Source organism: Pinus tabuliformis, chromosome 8, assembly GCF_031772625.1.
Source record: "Pinus tabuliformis cultivar Carrire ecotype Pingquan chromosome 8, CPIR1, whole genome shotgun sequence".
NCBI lineage: Eukaryota > Viridiplantae > Streptophyta > Pinopsida > Pinales > Pinaceae > Pinus > Pinus tabuliformis.
In genome coordinates this window covers 1,271,659,343-1,271,683,875 of record NC_142294.1, presented here as the reverse complement: position 1 = coordinate 1,271,683,875, position 24,533 = coordinate 1,271,659,343, and positions in this window count along the sequence as shown.

Here is a 24,533-nt window from a genome sequence, read left to right as displayed (position 1 = left end):
TGATGCCATAATTTGGTTTGAAAGTTATCTTTTCGCTGGAATTTAGTATTTTTGTTTAGAACAAATTTGACTATAAAAGTATTTGAATCATTTTTATGGTAGAAATACATTCAGTATTATTAAAAATTCTAGGCTACTCTGTTATCTACCGTTGTAACTTAAATTTTCTAAAAAATTTATTAGATTTTCATGAAAAGCATACCTAAGTTTTCACTATTTTCTAAATAAAATTGTAGTCCCTTTAGACTGCTCTGTAATAATATGCTTTAAAAATTTTCAAGGATTATTATATAGTTTATAATATAGTTATCAACCAAGAATATAACAAATATATAATAAATATTTGTTGAATTGAGGTTTCTATTATCCATAATAGTTATAAGAAAAACTTCCACATAAATTATATGTCGAAAACTTTTGTTGACGAGTTTCGAACCAACTAGTGTGGTCAGGTCAAGATCTAGCTTTGCATATTAAATAGATAGGACAGAATATCCAATGACCAAATTTCTAGACCCTAAAATGACAACAGCTAGATTTGACCGGAAAGGTCAGATTGAGTATGATGAAGGATATAAACTTTATTTATAATTTAAATATGATTTACATGAATATTTTGTAAAAAATTAATTTAAATAGGTAAGAAAATTAATATTAAAAAATCTATTTATTGAGTTAGAGAAGAGTAGAAGAATATGACAGCATCTTTTATTTTATTAAAAAATAATAATCTGGGCAATTCCAATATATGCGATCCGTCCAATGAATTTCCTTTTTTGACCAGTAACGGCATAATTTCAATGATTCACGCATGAATTAATTTGCCTTTATTTAGGCTAAGTGCATCTTCTTCGCGAGAGCAGTCCTCATGGAGCAGGCAGCTGACACCGCTCACGAAGGCTGCTGAAATTTTGATGATGCCCGCCAACTTAATTTCTCGCGGGGAATAAAATGAACGAACGAAAACATACTTTGATGATTAGAGTTGGAAATGGAGTCGGAAATAACAATTGAAAGCTTGAATTTTCAAGACTACTTTTAATCTAATCGCTATAAAATAACAAAAAACTTAAGCGAACATGATGCTATTTTAACGAACGATTGACATTTTCACCCAAAATCGCGACATGATAGTGACACAGTTTGAAATTGCGTAGGAAATGGGTGTACTGACTGAACCATAAAATGAGATTCAACAAGCTTCTCAGCAGAGAGTTGAACCAGAAGGTAGGGGCCAGGGCAAGTTCTGAGTTTCAGAATTCAAAGCATTACTGCGCTTTTTTCTGACGTAAAGGAATCCATAGTGACCTCCACTTAGGCATTGGAGTTGATTTCATAGGCTGAACTGATTGAAATTTCAAGACTACTTTTAATCTAATCGCAATAAAATAGCAAAAAACTTAAGCGAACATGATGCTATTTTAACAAACAATTGACATTTTCACCCAAAATCGCGACATGATAGTGACACAGTTTGAAATTGCGTAGGAAATGGGTGTACTGACCGAACCATAAAATGAGATTCAACAAGCTTCACAGCAGAGAGTTGAACCAGAAGGTAGGGGCCAGGGCAAGTTCTGAGTTTCAGAAGTCAAAGCATTACTGCGCTTTTTTCTGACGTAAAGGAATCCATAGTGACCTCCACTTAGGCATTGGAGTTGATTTCATAGGTTGAACTGATTGAAATTTGTACAATGTTCCTTTGTGGTGTTACAAAGCTTCCTAATTTCATGAAGCTCTTTCTAATCCATAAAAGTTGGTTTTGATAGCCTGTCCACCTTGCAATTAATGAATCCCTTTTTCATAGTGCGAGTGTACCTATAGCGTTAACCCAGTATAATGTGAACCAATTCAAAATTCGAAGGCTCTGACCAAATCAGTGTTATTCATTGGTGGGTATTGGGCTACATTCTACACTTAAGGATGTGTAAATATGTAATTTCTTCCAAAAAATAATAAAAATAATTTTAGTTAAGGTGGCGGAATCTTAAATTATATATAATTTTTTAATCTTATTAATTGAATAAAATTAATTATTAAAATATAACCATGTATTTGAATAGATAGTAATTAAATGGATAGTAAATTATCTCTTATGTTTAATAGTTCCTTTATCATATAGGTGAATTTGAATGGATCATAAATTTACCTATTAACATATTTTTTAAGACATTAAAATTATAAATTAGGTAAAATTTTAAATATTTTTAGTCTTTTAATATTTAGTTTAACTAAACATTTGTCAAATGAATCTTTAAAAAGAAAAGTCATATCCTAGGGATATATGGAAATCTTTAAAGACATAAATATTTCCACATCAAAGTTATAACATTTAAAAATATTAATTTGATGTAGTTTTATTATAAATTTTGCAATCAAGCCATATAAAAAACATCATTATATCTAATATTGATATTATAATATCAATATTATATTTAATATTAATATTAATATCAATATATTATAATATTAATATTATTAAATTTAATAACTTTAAATTAATGTAATATTGAATTTAATAAAATATTAAATTTGTTAGATTATAATATATTCTAATTTATCATGATATATATTAACCCTAGATATATATAGAGGGAAGAATAATGACATAGAGTGATAGAGGTGGAGAGACAGGGGGAGTGACAAGGGAGAGGAGGAGATACAATTAAGGAGAGGCAAGAGGAGGAAACAAGAGAGAGAAAGAGAGCAGTGAGAGAGGAGAGAATGGTAAGAGAGAGATAGGGGAGACACAAAGATGAAGGGGAAGAGAGATAATGAAAAGGATGGAGGCCAGAGAGAGGGGGAGGGGTAATGGGGATAGAGTGACAAGGTTGGAGGGCAAAGAGAGAGAGAGATGGGGGAGGAGGGGTAGACAGAGAGATGGGGGAGCGGGGGGAGAAAGAGGAGGAAAGAGAGAAGGACAAAGAGATGGAGTTGGGGTGAGATAGAGAAACAAAGAAGGATATATGGAATGAAGGGGGCAGAGAAGGAGAGAGGGAGGGAGATAGTGACAAATTTGGAGGGTGAAGAGAGGGGGGGGGGAGCGGGGGGAAATAGAGTGAGGTGGGAGAGAAAGGGGTAGAGAGGAATGAAGAGAGAGAGGACATGAGAGAGAGGAGAGAGGGAGTTGGAGGGGGGGGGAGAGGTAGGTAAGAAGAAAGACATAGAAAGAGAGGCAGGAGGCGAGAGAGAGAGAGAGAGAGAGAGAGAGAGAGGGAGTCATAAGGCACAAAAAGAGAGGGAGAGAGGAGAGCAGAGGGAAGATAAATAGAAGGGGGAGAGAGGGAGAGGGAGAGGAAGAGGGATGATAAGATAGATAGATAGATATGGAGAAAGAGTGTGTATGCTTTTGGGATGATATAGAGAGACAAAGGAGAGGGAGCGGGAGATAGAGATATAGATGGGAGGTGAAGAGACAGAAGAAGAGAGAGATAGAGAGAGGGAGGGAGTGACAGAGAGATAGATATATATGGAGAGAGAGAGCATGTGTGTTTATGGGGGTGACATAGGGATACAAAGGAGAGATGAAGGGAGATATATATACAGGGAAAATTTTAGGGGCTAATATTCGCAAGTGGGCTAATTTCCTTGCTTTTTCCAAAAAAGAGATTCTTTAATTTCCATTTTTCTAAAAATGTTTTGCCAAATTTTTATAGTATAAAATTATTTTACATTAAAAATCGCTAAAATTTTATATAGAGGCTATAAAAAATTATTATAAGTTTGAATATTTTTACAAAAATATAACCAAACATTTTATAGATAACATATCATGGACTAGTGTGATTCATCAAGGTTTCTAAACGTTAAGATAAATTTCCATCCTTAAATTTTCCATGTATATATATATATATATATATATATATATATATATATATATATATGGAGGGGGAGAGAGGGGAGAATATTTCTTGCACAAGATGCATTGATTTTAGTGTAAATGATGATTTATAATCCTATTTGATTACTTGCACTAGATACATTGATTTCAGTGTAGATATTGATTTGTAATTACATTTGATTGTTTGCACGAGATGCATTGATTTCACTGTAGATGTTTATTTCTAATCCTATTTGATTGCTTGCTCTAGATGCATTGATTTTAGTGTAGATAGTGATTTATAATCCTATTTGATTGATTGCACTAGATGCATTGATTTCAATGTAAACGTTGATTTCTAATTATATTTGATTGCTTGCACTAGATGCATTGGTTTCAATGTAGATGTTGATTTCTACTCTTATTTGTTTTCTTACGTTAGACACATTAATTTCAATGTAGATGTTTTCTAATCTTATTTGATTGCTCACATTATATGGATTGGATGTTGTTAATCTTGAGACTGTAAATTATTAAAAATATTTTCATGTTTTAATGGAGAGGAGATTGTGGGAATAATATTTCTTGCACTAGATGCATTGATTTCAGTGTAGATGATGTTTTCTTAGAATTCTATTCAATTTCTTGCACTAGATGCATTGATTTTGGCGTAGATGTTTATTTTTAATCCTATTTGATTGCTTACTCTAGGTGCATTAATTTCAGTGTCGATGTTGATTTCTAATCCTATTTGATTGCTTGCACTAGATGCATTTATTTCAATGTAGATTCGGATTTCTAATTCTATTTGATTGCTTTCAATGGATGCCTTGATTTAAGTGTAGATGTTGATTTCTAATCTCATTTGATTGATTGAATTAGATGCATTGATTTTAGTGTAGATGTTATTTTCTAGTCTTATTGGATTGCTTGCATTAGATGCACTGGATGTTGTTAATCTTGATGTTGTAGATTATTAAGAAAATATATTTTCAAGATATATTTAGTAAATACCTAAAAGGAAACTATTAGGAATTAATTAGTTGTCAGAAATTGTGATACCTAGAATTAAAAGGAAATATATGTGCAGAATAAACCCCCCTGCAAAGTGCAAATTAATCCTTGACAAGATCGTCAATTTATCATGTGTTGATCTTTAACCAGTGCACCAGTAACTTATTAAATAGTGCACTAAAAATAGAATAAACCATCACACATAAGCAACACACATGAACACCAAGATTTAAGGTGGAAACCCAATGTGGGTGAAAACCACTTGCTGTTATCGTCTCTGTATTCTTTTAATAATAAGAAAATCTATTTACAATCTTGTATCGGTGCAGACTCATACCAGTATGCAGGCACTCACCTAAAGAAGGCTACAACCTTCTCTGGGATCTACAACACCCTAGCTCTTGTACTAGCCAATGTGTTTACTAGTACGTAGGCATCGGCCTATAGAAGGCTACAAACTTCTCTCTTCCTCGAGGGACCACGTTTCATAAATTTTCAAACTGGATGCTCCTGGCACACAACAATACACATAAAGTCCTCGTTTCATCAAATTCTCATACTAGACCCATCAGAACTTTCAAATTGCATAAATCAATAATCAGTTAATCTGAACAATCATATCACTGTCACCAAAACATTGTGTTGAACCCAAAAACCTGCATTATCATTCAGAACCAGCTACAACCTAAAAAATCATGCATCAAAATGTATACGCTACTTTACTGAAGCCAACCTGCATGTACACGCTACTTCCTTTAATCAAACCTGCATATACCTTCAAAAATACTGACACATAAAACTTCTGATTCAAGTCTGTATCAACTAGCAATATACTGAACATCTACTATCAATTTACAGAGCTTTACACAGGCAGTAGTAGAGATCACCCTTCTCACTTATATAATCAATCAATCAGATGCCAAACTCCTTATGCATTCAGTTTTACATTCAGTTCTAAGAAGATTTCATTGACAAACAGCAATAAAACAACATAACTGATCAGATAGATCAGTCAGATAAAAGAGTAGAACTTGTGTGCACATGCGCTTTTACAGAGACGAACCAACGTGTAGATCTGCGAATACTTACTTATAACTTTGTTGCTATTCCGAACTTCAAACAAACCCAGATCATGACAAAACAGGTGTACATAATTAGATTTGGCCCAAGCAATATCAGATCATTCAATGATAAGTCCTTTCAGGTCTCATGATCCTGATCCATCATTGAATTCAAGGTTCACAAAATATTTGAGATCAAATCACAAACATAGCCCCTGCAACATAAAATATACTTTAAATAGAATTATTCCTTAGAAACCCCTTCACATGCACACCTGGCCTTATGATCTTCTCCTCCCTATATAGTTTTAGGACTTTCTCAATACCTCGAATCAAAACCACTTAGAACCCATGGTATTCTTGGATGGGATCAAATAGTCGTTACTCTGCTCAATATTGTGGGCTAATACCATGGTATTGACCCTTGGTATTGTCACCTCTTGAATTTCCTTGATTTTCCAACATATATGTGCTTTTCTTCTTGTGAATGTGTGCGTATACGTATATGCTCTTTTTGTTCTGTGGACTAGCGTGTATACGCTATTTTGACTAAGTGGACCTGTGTATACATCTTAAACTGCTTTTCACCATCCTTTACCTTCAAATTCTTCATTCTGATTAGTAGAATGTAGTTCCATCTTCTTGTGCTTCTGTACCAATGCCCTGTTACATCTTAATAGACCTATTACCCTGTGGGTTGCCTTTCATCAAAATTATACTGACCTGTGAGTGAGTTACCATGAAGGACAACACTTGTATCATAATTCCAACAATATCCCCCTTTGGACTTGATGGCAACCATGCTGGTGTTGATGACTACAAGCTTTAGAAACTGTTAGAGATAACAAGCAACACCAAAATACTCTCCCCCTTTGACATCAAGGGAAAAGTGCGGACCAGGATATTCTCCCCCTTTGATATACATTATGTTGTCCATGCGCCCCCTGAGTACATGCTGAGTCTGCAGAGATATGTTTCAAAAGAATAACATGACTCTATAACTCAACTAAGTGAGTATGACCTCCCTATGACTAATGAATCATACATACATCAATCACCCAATCAAGTGGGGATACACCTATTTGACTCATCCATCCCATTCAAAGTGGGCATAAAAATTACATCATATGTCCAATAGGACTCATTCAAACATAGACCATGATAGAACAAGTCATATCACACCCTAGATCTTTACATGACTTTTGCAAGAAGCCATAATTGAACTCAGCAACCATGATGCCAATAATGAAGGCTAATGCTCCCCCTGAACCTGTGCTACCTGTGCATTGTCAACAAGTCATTCATCAAGGCATCTTTGTCAGTTAGATAAAAATTAATGAAAAAATCATGTCGTCAGACTGTAATCATCAATATCAGACAAAGCAACCATATAAGAGTTTGACCCACTATTTTTCTGTCAGAAAAACATATATGCTTCTTTAGCCACAGAAACCCGTGTGTATAGGAGACTATAATTCATGAAACCCGCGTATAATAACCTTCCTCTGAAAAATGGATTTAATAGCAGGATGATGCAACAACTACTTCCAGCTTTTGTATGAGATATTCAAATGTTTCTCTAGGAAGTGGTTTACTGAATATATCAGCAACCTATTCTTTGGAGGGAACATACTCCAATTTAACCTTTTGTGCAAGCACTTGTTCTCGTATAAAATGGTACTTAATGGATATGTGCTTGGTCTTGGAGTGCATGACAGGATTTTTCGAAATAATGATGCCACTTGTATTATCACATAGAATGGAGATGGGTGGAGTACATGTGATATAAATTTCTTGCAATGTTTGCATCATCCAAAGTAGTTGTGTGCAGCAAGATGTAGTAGCCACATATTCTGCTTCAGCTGTAGATAAGGAAATCAAACTTTGTTTCTTACTGAACCAAGACACCAACCATGAACCCATAGATAATGCTCCTCCACTAGTACTCTTTCGATCATCAACAATTCTTGCCCAATTTGCATCTGTATATGCATGAAGAGTAAGGTATGTATCTTTAGAATACCATAGTCCAAAGCCCTGAGTTCCTTGAAGATACTTGAAAATTCTTTTGACTGCCTGGAGATGTTATTCCTTTGGATTTGCTTGGAACCTTCCAACAATTCCTACTGTATGCATGATATCAGATCTGGTACTTGTTGGATAAAGAAAACTTCTAATCATAGATCTGTATGTTGGTTGGTTTACTGCTGGTGATTCATCGTTAGAACTGAGACTACATCCTATTACCATTGGAGTACATATTGGTTTAGAATCTTCCATTCTGTACTTCTTCAAGATCTTCTTGAGATACCATGTTTTGTTTGTTGAACTTATAGACCAAGAAAATAAGTAAGTTCACCAAGTAAGGACATTTCAAATTCTTACTGCATTACTAAAGCAAAATTCTGACTCATGGATTCTTCATTTCTACCAAAGATGATGTCATCAACATAAACAACAATAATTAGCAGTTTATCATTTTCAATCTTTGTGTATAAATTGTTATCTGCAGAACCTTTAATGAAACCTTGTTGTTGTAGATATTTGTCAGGGCGGTAATACCAAGCCCTTGGAGCTTGTTTTAGACCATAGAGAGCCTTTTTGAGCTTGCATACGAGTTTTGCATCATTTCCAAGAATGAATCCTTCTAGTTGTTCAATATAAACTTCTTCTAAATCTCCATTAAGAAAGGTTTATTTTACATCCATTTGATATACTTTGAATTTTCGAAAACTAGAGAGAGCAAGAAACATCCTTATGGCTTCAATTTTGGCAACAGGTGCAAAAGTTTCTTCAAAATCTATACCTTCTTGTTGAGCATACCCTTTACAAACAACTCTTTCCTTGTTTCTAATAACTTCTCCATTTTCATTCAGCTTATTCTTAAATATCCATTTTGTTCCTATAACATTTTTATCATGAGGTCTAGGAAATAATTCCCAAGTATCATTCTTTTCAATTTCGTCCAGTTCTTCATCCATGGCCTTGACCCAACATTCATCTTTGTAGGCTTCATTTACATTTTGAGGTTTGGTGGAGGATAGTAATGCTAGATAACTTGAGGTCCCCATAAGAGTTCTTCTTGTGTGTACACCAGCCCCTTTTTCTCCTAGAATTTGAGATTCTGGATGATTCTTATGAACATACCTGAATGGAGTTTGTTCCCTGTCTGTTATATATTTTTCCGGTGCTTCATTGGTTTCTTATTCTATATCATTTTGATTTGATGCAGGAAATCATTCCCCATCTTCCTCATTGTCATATTCCTCTGTTGATTTCATTTGTTCTTGATTTCTGCATGCTTCATCAATTACAACATCAATGCTTTCAACAATTTTCCAAATTCTTTTGTTATAACATTTGTATCCTTTACTTCTGGATGAATAACCAAGAAGAATTCCTTCGTCTGCTTTGGGTTCAAACTTACCAAGTTTTTTATCAGTCCTTTTGATGAAACATTTGCTTCCAAAAACTCTAAAGCGTTTTACAGTAGGAGGCTTACCATATCAAAGTTCATATGGAGTTTGATTTCTATTTAATTGAACATTCGCTTTGTTGAGAATAGTCATGGAAGTAAATGCAACTTCACCCCAGAAGGTTGCAGAAGTTTCAGATGCATCAAGCATTTCTCGAGCCATTTGTTGAACTATTCTATTCATTCTTTCCACCACACCATTTTGCTGAGGAGTTATTGCTATGGAGACTTGCCTCTTTATTCCATGTTGTTCAAAAAAGTCAAATAATTCATCTAATATGAATTCTCCCCCTCGATCACATCTGAGACATTTGATTTTTCAATCTAATTAATTTTCAACTAAAGCTTTGAAGGCTTTAAACTTTTCAAATTCTTCATCTTTATGCTTTAGTAGACCTATCCAACACATCCTTGAAAAATCATCAATAAATAAAATAAAGTATTCTTCTCCACGAGGTGAATTTTTCCTTGTTGGTCCACATAAATCAGTGTGGATGAGTTCAAGAGGCTTACTTGTTGATCCTTCTTTTTCATTGAAGTGAACTCTAGTTTTATTACCGACTTGACATGGTTTGCATATGGTATTTTCTGGGATGCTGATATCTCGAAGATCATGAACTACCTTGAGCCTGAATGCTTTTTCTATTTGAGAAAAGCTTAGATGTCCCAATCTTCTTTGCCATAGCCAGTTTTCATATGTTTTTCTTAGATAACATTGTTGTTGTCCTCCTTTGAGTATCTATAAGTTGTTTGGATTTCTTATTCCTTTGATCACAACCTTTCCTATATTGAGCTCACAAACCACACATCCATTTGATCAAAACACTACTTCATTTCCTTGATCACACATTTGACTAACACTCAACAAGTTATGCTTTAAACCATCTACACACATGACATTTCTAGCTTTAACCTTTTCTTTCAAGAAGACAGAACCTTTAATGACAGTTGGAGTGTCATTTCCAAATGAGACATTATTTTCCTTTTCTAAAGCATTATATGAATGAATTTTCTCTTTATCACCTATCATGTGTTTGGAGCATCCGCTGTCGATGTACCACCGATTTTCTTGTCCTTCTGCATACAGAGTTATGCCACATCTTTCTGATTGAGATTCCTTCTTTCTCCATATCTCAGAATTTAATGATGCTTGCTCCTTTCGAAGTGATGGCTGAAATTTGCTTCTGCATTCAAATTCTTCATGACCAAATTTGTTACAAATTGAACATTTTAGTTAATTTTCAAGAGGAGAAAAGTTATTATAGGAACTTTTCTTGATTCTTGTTACACTCCTTTAATTTCGTGCTTCTCTAGTCATGATGGTTTTTTAAGCAACACATTGAGCAACCTTATGCCCAAAGTTATGACATGAAAACATTGCCCATCAAAGAAGTTTCTGCGATCATAGAATCTTTTGGCATTGTTTACCTACTAGTTGAAGATTCTATTGATATTCATCCTTGGAGTAAATTGGGTATGATTTACCTGATGAGTAGTTTTAGGCCTTTGCTGATGATTGACATACTGTTCACTGGTCTTTGCTGCATCGAAATAGCTTCTTTATCAGAGCAGAACACTGAACTTTGATGATTTCATTTAGAGTTTCAGATCCTTTAGCAAATCTAAGATTAAGAGATTTTGTCTTCTCAAGTTCTTTTCTTAGACCCACAATTTCACATTCTATATTTTCATTGTGTTTTTCTCTTTCATTGAGTTGGTGTGTCAACATATCTATGATCATTTTCTATTCTTCTAAACAAATTTTGAGTTTAGTGATTTCTTCAAGAAAGTCTTCCTCTTCTAAGGCATCCAAAAAATTATCATTGTCATAAGCCATGAGTAGTCTATAATCTTGTTCAGTTTCATCTTCATAACTATTGGATAAGCCATCACTATCTTCATGCGTATAGTAACTCCTTCTATTCACAACCTGTTTTCTATTTCCTTTTGCATATTCCTCTCCCTTTTCATATTTATCTTTATGAGGACATTTGGCAGCATAATGGCTGACTCTACCACAAACAAATCATTTGAAAGGTAGCTTACCTCTGAATCTTCCAGAACCCGTTGAAGCTTCTTGACAAAATTTACCTCATCTTCTTCTTCTGAAATGCATTCTGATTCATTGTGCTCTTCCTTTTATTTTCCCGTCGCTGACACTTTAAAAGCGGCTTCTCTCATATTTGATGGACCTCCTTTTCTCATTTCAAAGGCAGTCGGGATTCCATGGAGTTGAGTCACAATAATAGTTTGAAGATCCTATTTTTCTTCTATGGCAGACACTTTTGACTCAAATTTAGAAGACAAAAATCTCAAAATTTTCTCAACTAAAGTAGCTTCCTTTATCTCTTCACCCAGATTCTTCATACAATTAACAATCTCATCTATACGTAAAAAGTAACTAGCAACACTCTCATCACTATGCATCTTAAGAGTTTCATACTGAATTATGAGAATTTGAAGCTTAGCACGTTTTACCTGAGAGTCTCCTTCGTAGCTCTGAATGATTTTGTCCCATATCTCTTTGGTTGTCATGAGGTGCATGATTTTGACAAGTTCTGATTCTGAAAGACTTCCCAATAATGTATTGACAACTTTGGCATTAATTTCGTATAACTTCTTACCTGCAGAGTCTGTAGGAATTGCTACTGGAAATTGATATCCTCCTTCCACAATTTCCCAAACATTGGCTCCAAGCAATTGTAGATAGGCTCTGGTTCTTATTTTCCAATATACTAAGTTGCTCCCATTGAAGATTGGTGGTCTGATGGATCCCATGCCTTCGTGATTATTCATCTTGAAAGATATTCCTTCAAGCGATCAAGCTTCTTCTGAAGGACCTGCTCTGATACCAATTGTTGGAAATAATACTAAGAGGGGGGGTGAATCAGTATTATCAGATCAATAATTTTTCATTTCCCAAACAGATTTATATACGCTACTTCTGTGAAGTGAACTAGCGTGTACACGCTACTGTGATTAGAGAAACCAACGTATACCCAGAGAACTTATGATTTAGTCAATTTATCATGTGTTGATCTTTAACCAGTGCATCAGTAACTTATTAAACGATGTAGAAAAAATAGAATAAACCATCACACATAAGCAACACACATGAACACCAAGATTTAAGGTGGAAACCCAATGTGGGTGAAAACCACTTGCTGTTGTCGTCTCTGTCTTCTTTTAATTATAAGAAAATATGTTTACAATATTGTATTGGTGTAGACTCATACAAGTACGCAAGCACCCACCTACAGAAGGCTAAAACCTTCTCTCATTTTCCAGCTTCTAATGGAAGGGAGCTACAACCCCCTAGCTCTTGTACTAACCAATGTGTTTACTAATACATAGGCACCGACCTACAAAAGGCTACAATCTTCTCTCTTCCTCTAGGGACCACGTTTCATAAAATTTTAGACTAGATGCTCCCGACACACAACAATACACATGAAGGCCTCATTTCATCAAATTTTCATACTAGACCCATCATAACTTTCAAACTGCATCAACCAATAATCAATTAATCTGAACAATCAGATCATTGTCACCAGAACATTTTGTTGAACCCAGAAACCTACATTATCATTCAGAACCAGTTGCAATCTCAAAAATCATGCATTAAAATGTATACACTACTTTACTGAACCCAACCTGCGTGTATACACTACTTCCTTTAATCAAACTTGCATATACCTTCAAAAAGACTAACACATAAAACTTCTGATTCAAGTTTGTATCACCTAGCGATATATTGAATATTCACTGTCAATTTACAGAGCTTTACATAGGTAGTAGCAGAGATCACCCTTCTCACTTATACAATCAATCAATCAGATGCCAAACTCCTTATGCATTTAGTTTTACATTCGGATCTAAGAAGACTTCATTGATAGACAACAGTAAAACAACAGAACTAATCAAATAGATCAGTCAGATCTAAAGAATAGGATTTTCTTTTGTATACACTACTTGGAAGAGTAGAACCTGCGTGTACATGCGCTTTTATCGAGACAAAACAACATGTAGATGTGAAAATACCTACTTATAACTTCATTGTTATTCAGGTGTTCAGACAAACCCAAATCATGATAAAGCAGGTGTACACAATTAGATCTGGCCCAACCAATATCAGATCATTCAATGATAATTCATTTCAAGTCTCATGATCCTAATCCATCATTCAATTCAAGGTGCACAAAATATTTGAGATCAAATCACAAACATAGCCCCTGCAAAAAAAATATACTTCCGATAGAAGTATTCCTTAGAAACCCTTTCACTTGCACACTAGGCCTTATGATCTTCTCCTCCTTATATAGTTTTATGCCTTTCTCAATACCTCGGACCAAAACCACTTAGAACCCATGGTATTCTTGCACGGGATCAAATAGTTGTTACTCCACTCAATATTGTGGGATAATACCATGATATTGACCCTTGGTATTATCACCTCTTGAATTTCCTTAATTATTCAACATATACACACTTTTCTTCTTGTGAAATTACATGTATATGTATATGCTCTTTTCGTTCTATGGACCAGTGTACCAACGTGTATACGATGTTCTAATTAAGTGGACCCACGTATACATCTTAAACTACTTTTCACCATCCTTTACCTTCAACTTCTTCATTTTGATTAGTAGGCTGTAGTTCCATCTTCCTGTTCTTTTGTACCAATGCCCTGTTACATCTGAATAGACCTATTACCCTGTGGGTTTCCTTTCATCAAAACTATACTGACCTATAAGTGAGTTGCCATCAAGGACACCACTTGTATCATAATGCCAACAGAGAATGGTATGGTCATGGCAAGCAAAGAAAACATAATGTGAATTTTTATGTTAATCTCAAACATTTACATAATAATGATAATCTAAAAATGTGACATTGTTTCCCTCAACTGGAACCAGCTTAGATCCATCTAACATTGGATCTATCATGCGCCGAGAGGGATTAAATCCCTTGAGATGCAAACCTTTTCTCAAATTCTACACCCCAAAAAGAAGGCTTCCACCTCGAGGATTTTGATCCCTCTCAGCGCATGATAAATAAAGCATCAACCAGAATTAATGGGTCCAGTTTTTCCTAATCATTAGGTTCATTTGGAAATTTGTAATTGTGTTATTTTTATATAACAATTCACTTTTTGGTGTGTTCGACATTTTTAAATATTGATTTCTTAAATGGAAACTAGTTATAGAGTAAATATATTATAATTAATCTGAAATTCTATTATTACAGGCTATAAAGTAGCACAACCACATTAAAAATATTAATGTGATTAATATATGTCAAATGCTTCATTTGTATCTACCATTAATAAATATATAATAATAGAAATAATATTACAGATAAAACTATTATAATAACAATATTATTAATATCATTATAATCATTAATAATTATTAATTTACTTTATTATTTAATATGAAATATAATTTATCATAACTCTTTTAAATTATGTCATATAAATTAATTATTTAATAAAAATATTTATTTGATAATAGTAGTAATATTAATAAATAATAATAATCTTAATAACAACAATTTTTTATTTGGTAATAATAATATAATTTGAAAATAATTATGATAATTATAGATTTTAGACTTCTGTGGGAGTTTTTTGATTCATGATCCGGATTAACCACAGTTCTCAGTTCATTCTGCCAACGTTTCAAACCCCAAAGGGGGTCCATCATTAGGACAATTTTGAAAGGGGGTCTCTCATTCTTATTCTTTCAAAATTGTCCTGATGATGGACCCCCTTTGGGGTTTGAAACGTTGGTAGAATGAACTGAGAACTGTGGTTAATCCGGATCATGAATCAAAATTATGATAATTATAATTATTAATTATTATTTACATGGGTTGGGAGGTAGTGTTGTGGACTATGTGATTTCAGACACCCACGTCCTTAACCATATTACCAACTTTGAGCTTCTTAATGATTTTGAGCCTCACCCTGACCACCGGCCTTTGTCTTTAACCCTGAATCTAGTTATGCATACAAGTCTCATGCAGGATACCAGTGAAATCCAAAGATACACTTGTTTCAATCGAAATAATATAGACCTTTTCTTAAGGGAATTAACTAGAGATTTAAGTTCCCTGACTTATAATAACAATATTGATCAAATTTATCACAATTTTAATACTACCCTTTCCACTACCATTAACTTCTCTACTGAGGTTTCATATAAGAAGATCATTAGAACTTGCAACCCTTGGCGACAAGGACTGCAAGAGTGCCAGGAAAACTATCTGTGACACTCCTAACAAAACTGTAAAGCTCCAGAATATTAGTATATACAAAGCCCTCATTAAAGAGAAGAAGCAGTCATAAATTTATAAGAGACAAGAGCATCTTCTTCACCTCTATAAAGTTGCACTTAGAATTTTTTTCTAGAATGTGCTTATTTGTAAATATGAAGATAATTATTCGATCCCTTTAGAAAAGTGGGACATCTATCTTAAGAAGTTGTATGACTCCCCAAACACCATGAACAACATCGTTAGCACTCTCATTAAGGAAGATATATTTTCTCTTGAGGATGTTGAGTCTGGGATTAATAAGCTCGCTAGGGGGAAAGCTAAAGACATTGAAGGATAGCAAGCCGAGATCTTAAATCTGGGAAGATACATCCTCATTCCTCATCTTCATAAGCTTCTCAATTTGGTTGTAAAGCATGGCTTCCCTAAGCCTTGGACACAAAGCCTTATTGTCTCTATCTTCAAGAATGGGGACAAAATTATTCTTGCTAATTACAGGACCATTATGATTAGCCACATCTTAGCTAAGGTTTATGGTCTCATTTTGCAAAAGAAGATTAGCCATTAGCTTGAAAGCCACGGTAAACAAGCTAAAGGGAGGGTTGGTTTTAGGAGATACCGCTTGACTATCGACCATCTTGTCACTCTCAGGATCATTGCCAAGGAATGTCGCAATAGTAAAGTTGATCTATTTTGTTGCTTTGTTGACTTTAGAAAAGCCTTTGACACTGTTCCCTGGGATAAGATTTGGAAAAGGCTTGATGAGATCATGATTCCTCCTAAGTTGAAGATTGCTGTGATTTGCCTCTATGAGATGATTGTTGCCAATATTAAAACCACCGAAGGGTGGTCTAAAGATATTAAATGCAATATTAGGGTTAAGCAAGGGTGTCCCCTTTCCCCTACCCTTTTTTGTATTTACATTGATAAGTTAGAGGAGTGTTTGGAAATCGAGGGGTGCAAAGGAATTGAGCTCGCTGGTATTATCATCACTCTTCTCCTCTACATTGATGATATCGTTCTTCTTGCTAGAAGTCACGAGGACTTGGGCAGGCAGCTTAAGACCCTTCATGACTATTTCTCCAAGATGTGTATGACGGTTAATACCGACAAGACTAAAATCATGATAATCAAATCCAAAAAGACCATCCATGGAAATTTCGTCTATGATGACAATTTCTTGGAACAGGTCACTTCTTATAAATATTTGGGTATTGACATCCCTTGTCATATTCACTGGAACTACAAAATTTAGAAAAGGATTATTGGAGGCTGGAAAGCATATTATGCACTTGAAAACAATTATAAGGCTACCTATCTTTGTATTTGGAGTAAAAAGGGTTCCTCTTTGAGACCCTCGTCACCCTTGTTGTCCTATATGGTTGTGAAAACTGGGGTTGCAATATATCCAGAGAGTCTTGGAGAAATATTGAGATGATCTAAAAGCAATTCATAACCTACAACGTCAAGATCAAGGGAAATACCCCCTATCCTATCCCCCTGATCGAATTTGGCCTCTCCCCTATTGAAACCAAGGCTATGTTTAAATATCTAATGTATAAGAAGAAACTTTACAACATGGAATCCAAGAGGCTTCCTAAAATTGCTTCTAACTTTAGTCAAAACCCCCACCTTCACCTCAAGCATGGGTGGCATAAGGATGCCCATTCTTGGCTCAACCACTGGGGGATAAATGAGGAGATCGTCCTGGGAATCAAGGATAGCGTCAAAGGTTCTATCACCTCCAAATTTAAGGATAACTTATGGGATGATAAAGAGTTGGAGGGAAAAAGGAAGGTAAGATATTATAAGGAGACGATCAACCCCACCCTTGAGAACCAGAATTATCTTTCTATTTTGACCAACTCGAAGAAGAAGATGAACATCACTAAGATTAGAACTAACTTTGATGAACTTCGAAGTGAAACCAGGCAGTGGTCTACTCCCAAGACTCCCAGGGATGATAGAATTTATCACCTTTCCGATACTAAGAAAGTGGAGGATGAAAAGAACTTTCTTTTAGATTGTCCAACCCTTACTCACATCTTCTCTCATTTCTCTAACATCTATCACACTTCCAATCTTCTTGACTTACTAAGTCAACCCAACTATAGTGATCTTGGTGCGCTTCTTTCCCTTCTCTTTGAGCAGAGAAATGAGATCCTAAAGAATTACAATTAGATTATCCTTCTTAAGGTCCAATAGACCGCATTGGTCTTAGTGAACGTTAATCATCATCATTTCATATTAGTGTTATTATTATTTTTTTAATTTTTTAATTTATTATTTAGTAATTCATAATTAATTATTAATTATTTAATCATATTATTATTATAAATTAATTATTAATAATAAATTATAATTATAATAAAAGTAATAAAAAATATTATTATTATTATTATTATGATTAAAACTTGGTTGATGATCGATATTATAATCCCAAGGGATAAGAATTATAAACCCTAAGATAAGAATTATAAGCCCTAAAATAAATATTATATTCTTTCCACCACAAGTCACATGAGTAGGGAGGGCGATAACTCCCCGTATCCCCCCCCCCCCCCTTTGTTTTGCGGGGCACAGCTAGAGGGCGGAAGCCCCACCTGTCAGGGGTTTATAGGGGGGCGGTAGCCCCCTGCATGAGGTCTGGGACATCACCCCGAGAAATTTTTTCCCTATATATATACGGACCCAAGGATGGGGAGCAGACCTATGGTTTTGTTCATGGATTTTGCACATGGTTTTAGGCATGATGGTTTTCTGCCCAAGGTATTTTGTAGATCCAGTCAAGGGAACTACGACTATGTTCTAATCTAAGGTTAATGGATTGGGGTTTATGAATGCTTCGACATGTATATATATGTATTGTAACATTGAAAGGAATATAATGAAAAATCAATCTAGTAGTTAGAGTTTTGGGATCCAGGGGAAAATCTCTGTGTATTTTTTTATGTGCTTGCCATTTTATATTTTATGTTTTTAGAATTCGTTTGCAAGTAATTGTTGTACAGGGTTAAAACCTACATTTGGTAAGAGTTGTTTCGGCTTCAAGGGGATGCCTTTGATATTGAGGGGTTCTTCTTAGGCCTATGGTAGACTATGTTCAGTGGGAAATCTGTGGGATCAATTCTTCCAGTGAAAGAAGATGACGAGAAATGGAAAGATAAAGATCGAGAAATTTAATGGTTAGAGTTTTGAGTTGTGGAAGCTTAAGATGGAGGATCTGTTGATGGATAAATATCAGTGGATCACAGAAGATCTAGGTAATAAACTAATGACAATGCCAACATAAGACTGGACGAAGTTGTATCAAAAGGCAAAGAGAAAAATGCGGTTGTGTATCTCAGATTCAATATTGTTGAATGTATCAGGGGAAGCTATGACGAAGGATTTTTGTGTCAAGTTAGGGACTTTGTACCATTCTAAGTCTCTGTTGAACAAATTGTTCCTGTGGAAAATGTTGTATAACCTGAGGATGACAGATGAAGACTCGATGACAGAGCATCTGAACGCCTTCAATACTGTGGTAAGTCAATTTTTATCTATTGATATAAAAAATTCAGATGAAGATAAGTGCATCAATTTCTTGTGTTCTCTACAAAACGCACGGGATAGTCGGGTTATTGCAATAGGTAGCAATACAACTGCCTTGAAGTTTGATGAAATAGTCTCATCCTTGCTGTCGGAGGAGATGAAACGAAAAAATATGGAGAGCAAGAATGGAGATGCTTTGTCTGTACGATGATAGTCCCCAAATAGAAACAAAAATAAGTCCTCAAGTGGGAGAATATATTTCTATCTACTCTCATTCAACTTTTCATTGAAATAGGCCACTAGTTTGTCCTCTTGGCTAAGTACTGCTCCAATGGCTGTCCCACTAGCATCGCAACGAACTTGAAAAAGTTTGTTGAAATCTGGTAACCTCAAAATGGGTCTTTCGGTCATCTTCTTCTTCAGCAGTTGAAAAATATTTTCATCTGACTCCGTCCAATGAAAAGGTTGATTTTCTTTTTTAACGGTATCCACCATGGGTGCACAAATCCCACTGAAAATATTTTATAAATTTCTGATAAAAACTCGCCAACCGATGAAAACTTCGTACTTCAAATAAACTCTTGGGGGATGGCTAGCTAACTATGGCTGCAACCTTTTCCGGATGCATATTTAATTCGTTTTCTGAAATCATGAACCCCAAATAAATTAACTCCTTAAAAAACGTACACTTTTTCAAATTTAACAGCAACTTATTCTGCTGCAATTTTTCCAAGACACACCTGACGTGTCGGAAATGTTCTTCCCTTGTCTTACTGAAAATAAGGATATCATCTAAATACACAATCACAAACTTTCCAATATATTCCTTCAGCATCTCGTTCATCAAGCGCATGAATGTGTTGGGTGCGTTGCTCAATCCAAATGGCATGACCATCCATTCATACAGGCCTTCATTGGTATTGAAATTAGTCTTCCACTTGTCTCCTTCTCGAATCTGAATTTGATGATATCCTCTTTTTAAATAAATATTCGAAAAATACGCCGCTCCACTCAAACAATCCATCATATCATCCATTTGTGGTAAGGGAAACCTGTACCTGATGGTAATCTTATTTATTGCTCGATAATCAGTACACATATGCCACTCTCCTCCTTTCTTGGGAGCTAAGACAGTTGGAACCGCACAAGGACTTAAACTCTCTCAAATCAACCCTTTGTCCAATAACTCTTGTCCCTGCTTCCTGATCTCCTCATGGTCCTTTGGACTCATTCTGTAAGCAGCTTTGTTTGGTAAACTAGCTCTTGGAATGAAATAGATATGGTGACTGATACTCCTTCTTGGTGGTAATTTATTCGGTAAATCATCCACTACAATTTCGTTAAACTCCTGTAGCATATATTGTATCACCTCAGGCAAATCAGTAATCTCAATGTGGATTAACACTCCTCTTGGCCTTTGCACAATTGCAAACTTTATTTCATCATCTCCAATCTGCTGTAGGAACTCTTTTCCTCCTAACAATAACGCTTTTGTTCCACTGTTTTCTGTTGTATCCTCCTCTTTCATGGGTACCAGCGTATGCTTGATCCCATCTTTCGCAAACTTATAATAGTTTGTCTTCCCATCGTGGACTACTTTTCTATCATACTGCCATGGTCTACCCAGTAGTATATGGCACACATCCATCGGCATAATATCACAAGTTACCTTATCCTTATACCTACCAATATGAAACTCCACTTCGCACTGCTCATCAACCAGCAGTTGATGTCCTTTTTGTAACCAAGACACCCGGTATGGGGTTGGGTGCTTCAATCTTTTTAAACCCAGTTTCTCTACCATTTCAGTGGCTACCAAGTTGTCAGTGCTTCCGCTATCAATAATCAATTTACAACATTTCCCATGTGATTTACACACAGTTCGGAACAGTGCTTTCCGTTGTGTCTAGTCAGCTAATTCTTTAGCTGGTTTCAACAATACCTTGTTCAACACCAAGGCCTCTCCTGTCTCAAGCATGTTCTCCACTTCTTGAGGTGGTGCCTCAGCTTCCTCCGGTTGAGCAACATATGCTCCTCTTTTTCCTACTTGATCACTTTCAAGACATTCAAAAGACCGATGTCCTCACTTGTGACACTTGTAACACTGATAGGCATTTCCTCTACCTCTGCCATTACCTCTTCCTTGCTGGTACGGCCTTCCTCCTCTAGTGTTACCTTCTTTATCAGTTGGTCGTGCAGTTTTTGAACTACTGCATTCTTCAGTTCTGTTGGCAGTTCTACCTTTGCCAAAAGACTGTCCTCTTCCTCGGCCAGATCCACGTCCTCCTCTGGCATTCTGCTTCCTTGTGATCTTCTCTTCTGCTTTTAAAGCACTTTGATAGGCTTCCTCTATGGACTTGGGGGAGAGAATACTAATCTCATCTAGTATCTCGATTTGTAATCCGTTCACAAACATCGTTTTCTTTTCTGGGGTATCTTCGACATAACCCGCTTGCAGATTCACTCTGTAGAATTCTTCTGCATATTCTTTCACAGTCATTTCCCTTTGTTTCAGTTTATGTACCTATCTATATAGAGTAATCTGATAATCTTTGGGTAAAAAATTACTATTCATCTTGGCGATCATCCTTTTCCATTTTTTAAATGGTGGCTTATTTGACTTTCTCCTTTCTACCTGCACACTGTCCCACCACAATGCTGCATGTCCCTTCAGTTTGGTGGCTGCAAACCTTACCTTCTTATCCTCACTGATTTCTTCAAAAGCTCTGGCTTTGGTTTGCTACTTGCTAACAAAATAGACCTCAATAATTTTATCTTTGGCCCTTCCTCATTGAATCCATCCGCCGTAGCTGCAACTTCTTCTTCACTGTCGTCACCACCTCTGGATCCCTACGCCTCCCTGCTTCTACTACTACCAATCTGGCACTTAGGATCCCGATTTCTTCGCGCAATCCTTTGTTGGCTACTCTCCGAATAGCTCTACCTCGACCTCTTCTTGCTACTTCCATACTTTTTATTCCTTAAGGAAATAACTTGCTCTAATACCAAAATTTGTTGACAATCCCCGAGATGCCTACGTGGCAGTTGGCTTGCATTCAACTTTTCCCACGCTCGTATTTGCTTGGGGATTTTAGGTAAGGTTTTAATGGGAAATTAATTCTCCTCCATCCCGAGGTGGTCTTGGTTTGTGTGACAGGACTCTATGGCGCGGTCTGTTGTGGTTGAGTTGGTTATGTTTCCGTCGGTTTTGGTTTTGCTCCCCTGCGTTCTTACCTGGTTCGTTTTGCAAGGAAAGGATGGTGCTCTGCCTCCCGTTGTCTTCTGGGTCCTTCTACGGCTCTGGTCCTTTGTCGTTTTGTTAACTATGTGATGGTGTTTCGTTGGACCCGATGATTTCTTCTTGCATGGTTTTTCGAGGAGGTTTTGGGCTCTGTGGTTGCCCTGGGTATGCCTTGTCTTCTCTGTATTTGTTCACGGATATTTGATTTTACTAGGTTGACAACATTTTTTTAATTGTTTCAGTGGTTGCATTGTTTTACCATGCCCTCTACTCGACTCTCCCGATGATGGCTTGACGGATTCTACTCGAGGTAATTCCTTTGCTCCGGTTTCAATTCTCTGTTTCCTTTTACTTTCGGTGACAACTTTGCTCCTGGTGAGTAGACGGTGGTCTTGTGGCTCTGTGGCCATGGTTTATGCTCTATTGGGTCTTGGTATTTTCTTGGCTCGGCTATGGAGCCCGGCCTCCTCTTCAGGGATTTGCTGTGGGTATTCATCCTACCCTCTATCTATTCTTTATCATGGGTTTATGGTTATGCTGCCTCACTAATTATTTGTTTGTCTGTGCAGGTACTCAGCCCTCGTCACGGTGGTTGCAAGGGTTTGGTCTTTGGGGAAAATGTTGGGGTCTTCGTCCTTCTAGTCCGGCTTTACGCAAACCGGGTAGGGTCCTTCCTATTTACGCTATGTGGTCATATATATTTTGTTGGTAGCAGTTAGGCTATGCCTCTGTCTGTTCTCGGTCTTAGTTGGTCTGTCGATAGGTGGCCTCCTGTGCACCGTGTCCTCTGCTGTAACTTTTGTTTATGAATTTGGGAAAAAGTTTATGTATCCCGTCTCTGGCTGTTGGTAATGCTTCGGTCTCTGCTCAGTTTGGTTTGTTCTAGGTTGTGTGGAACCCTCCTTGGCCTGTGTCGATTGTATGAGGACTGTTATGGATGGTTTTTGAAGGCTCTGTGCCTCGGACCTGCGTGGGGTTACAGAATGCTATCTTTTTGTGCTACCGTGGACTTTGACAAATGTTTATACACATATATATATATTGTAAATTTTCATTGTTAAATCAATAGCATGCTTTTGTGAAATACCTAGATGGTTTCTTCTGTTGTGTTTGGCTCCTTCAGTTTGATGCGCAATTTGATTAACAATCATTCAATTCTATCATTAATTTCTATGCACAATACATAATTCTTGTCATTTATGGAAAACAATAATGGATACCTGTAAGCTTCAATTTACTTTTTAAAAATATATTTCAGAGCTACACTCTCTGGTCTCTTTTCTTCTGGATGGCAGAAACCCCACCTTTGTCTTTGGGTTGCCTATTTAAGTTGTTGGTAGCCTCATTATGTTGACGAACTACCTATAGTTACAATGTAGTTACATTACAGTTCCTGGCAGTTTGTTTCCTAACTTATTTAAAACTAATTTCTAATCTAACTACTGTTCAAATTAAAGGAAAACATTGGTTGTGACAGCCTTCTTTTAAACATAAAATAAAACTAAACTAAAAGTGAATTTAATTTTAACAGCTTGTCTAGCTGTTGCCTCCCTAATTGGATGCTCCTGCATCAGGCTCCCGGGCTGAATAAATCTCATGGATCCTATCAATGAGCTCTTCAATCGAATACCCAACGCTTTGAATCTGTCTGGCATCCAACCCTTTGTCCAAGAACTCCTATACCTACTTCTTGATCTCCTCATGGTCCTTTGGACTCATTCGGTAAGCATTTCTTTGGTAAACTGGCTCCTGGAATGAAATCAATATGGTGACTGATACTCCTTCTTGGTGGTAATTTATCTGGTAAACCACCCACTACAATGTCGCTAAACTCTTGTAGCATATCTTGTATCTCCTCAGGAAAATCAGTAATCTCAGTGTGGATTAACACTCCTCTTGGCCTTCGTAGAATTGCAAACTTTATTTCATCATCTCCAATCTACTGTAGGAACTCTTTTCCTCCTAACAATAACACTTTTTTTCCACTGTTTTCTGTTGTATCATCCTCTTTCATGGGTACCAGCATATGCTTGATCCCATCTTTCACAAACTTATAACAGTTTGTCTTCACATCGTGGACTACATTCCTGTCATACTCCCATGGTCTACCCA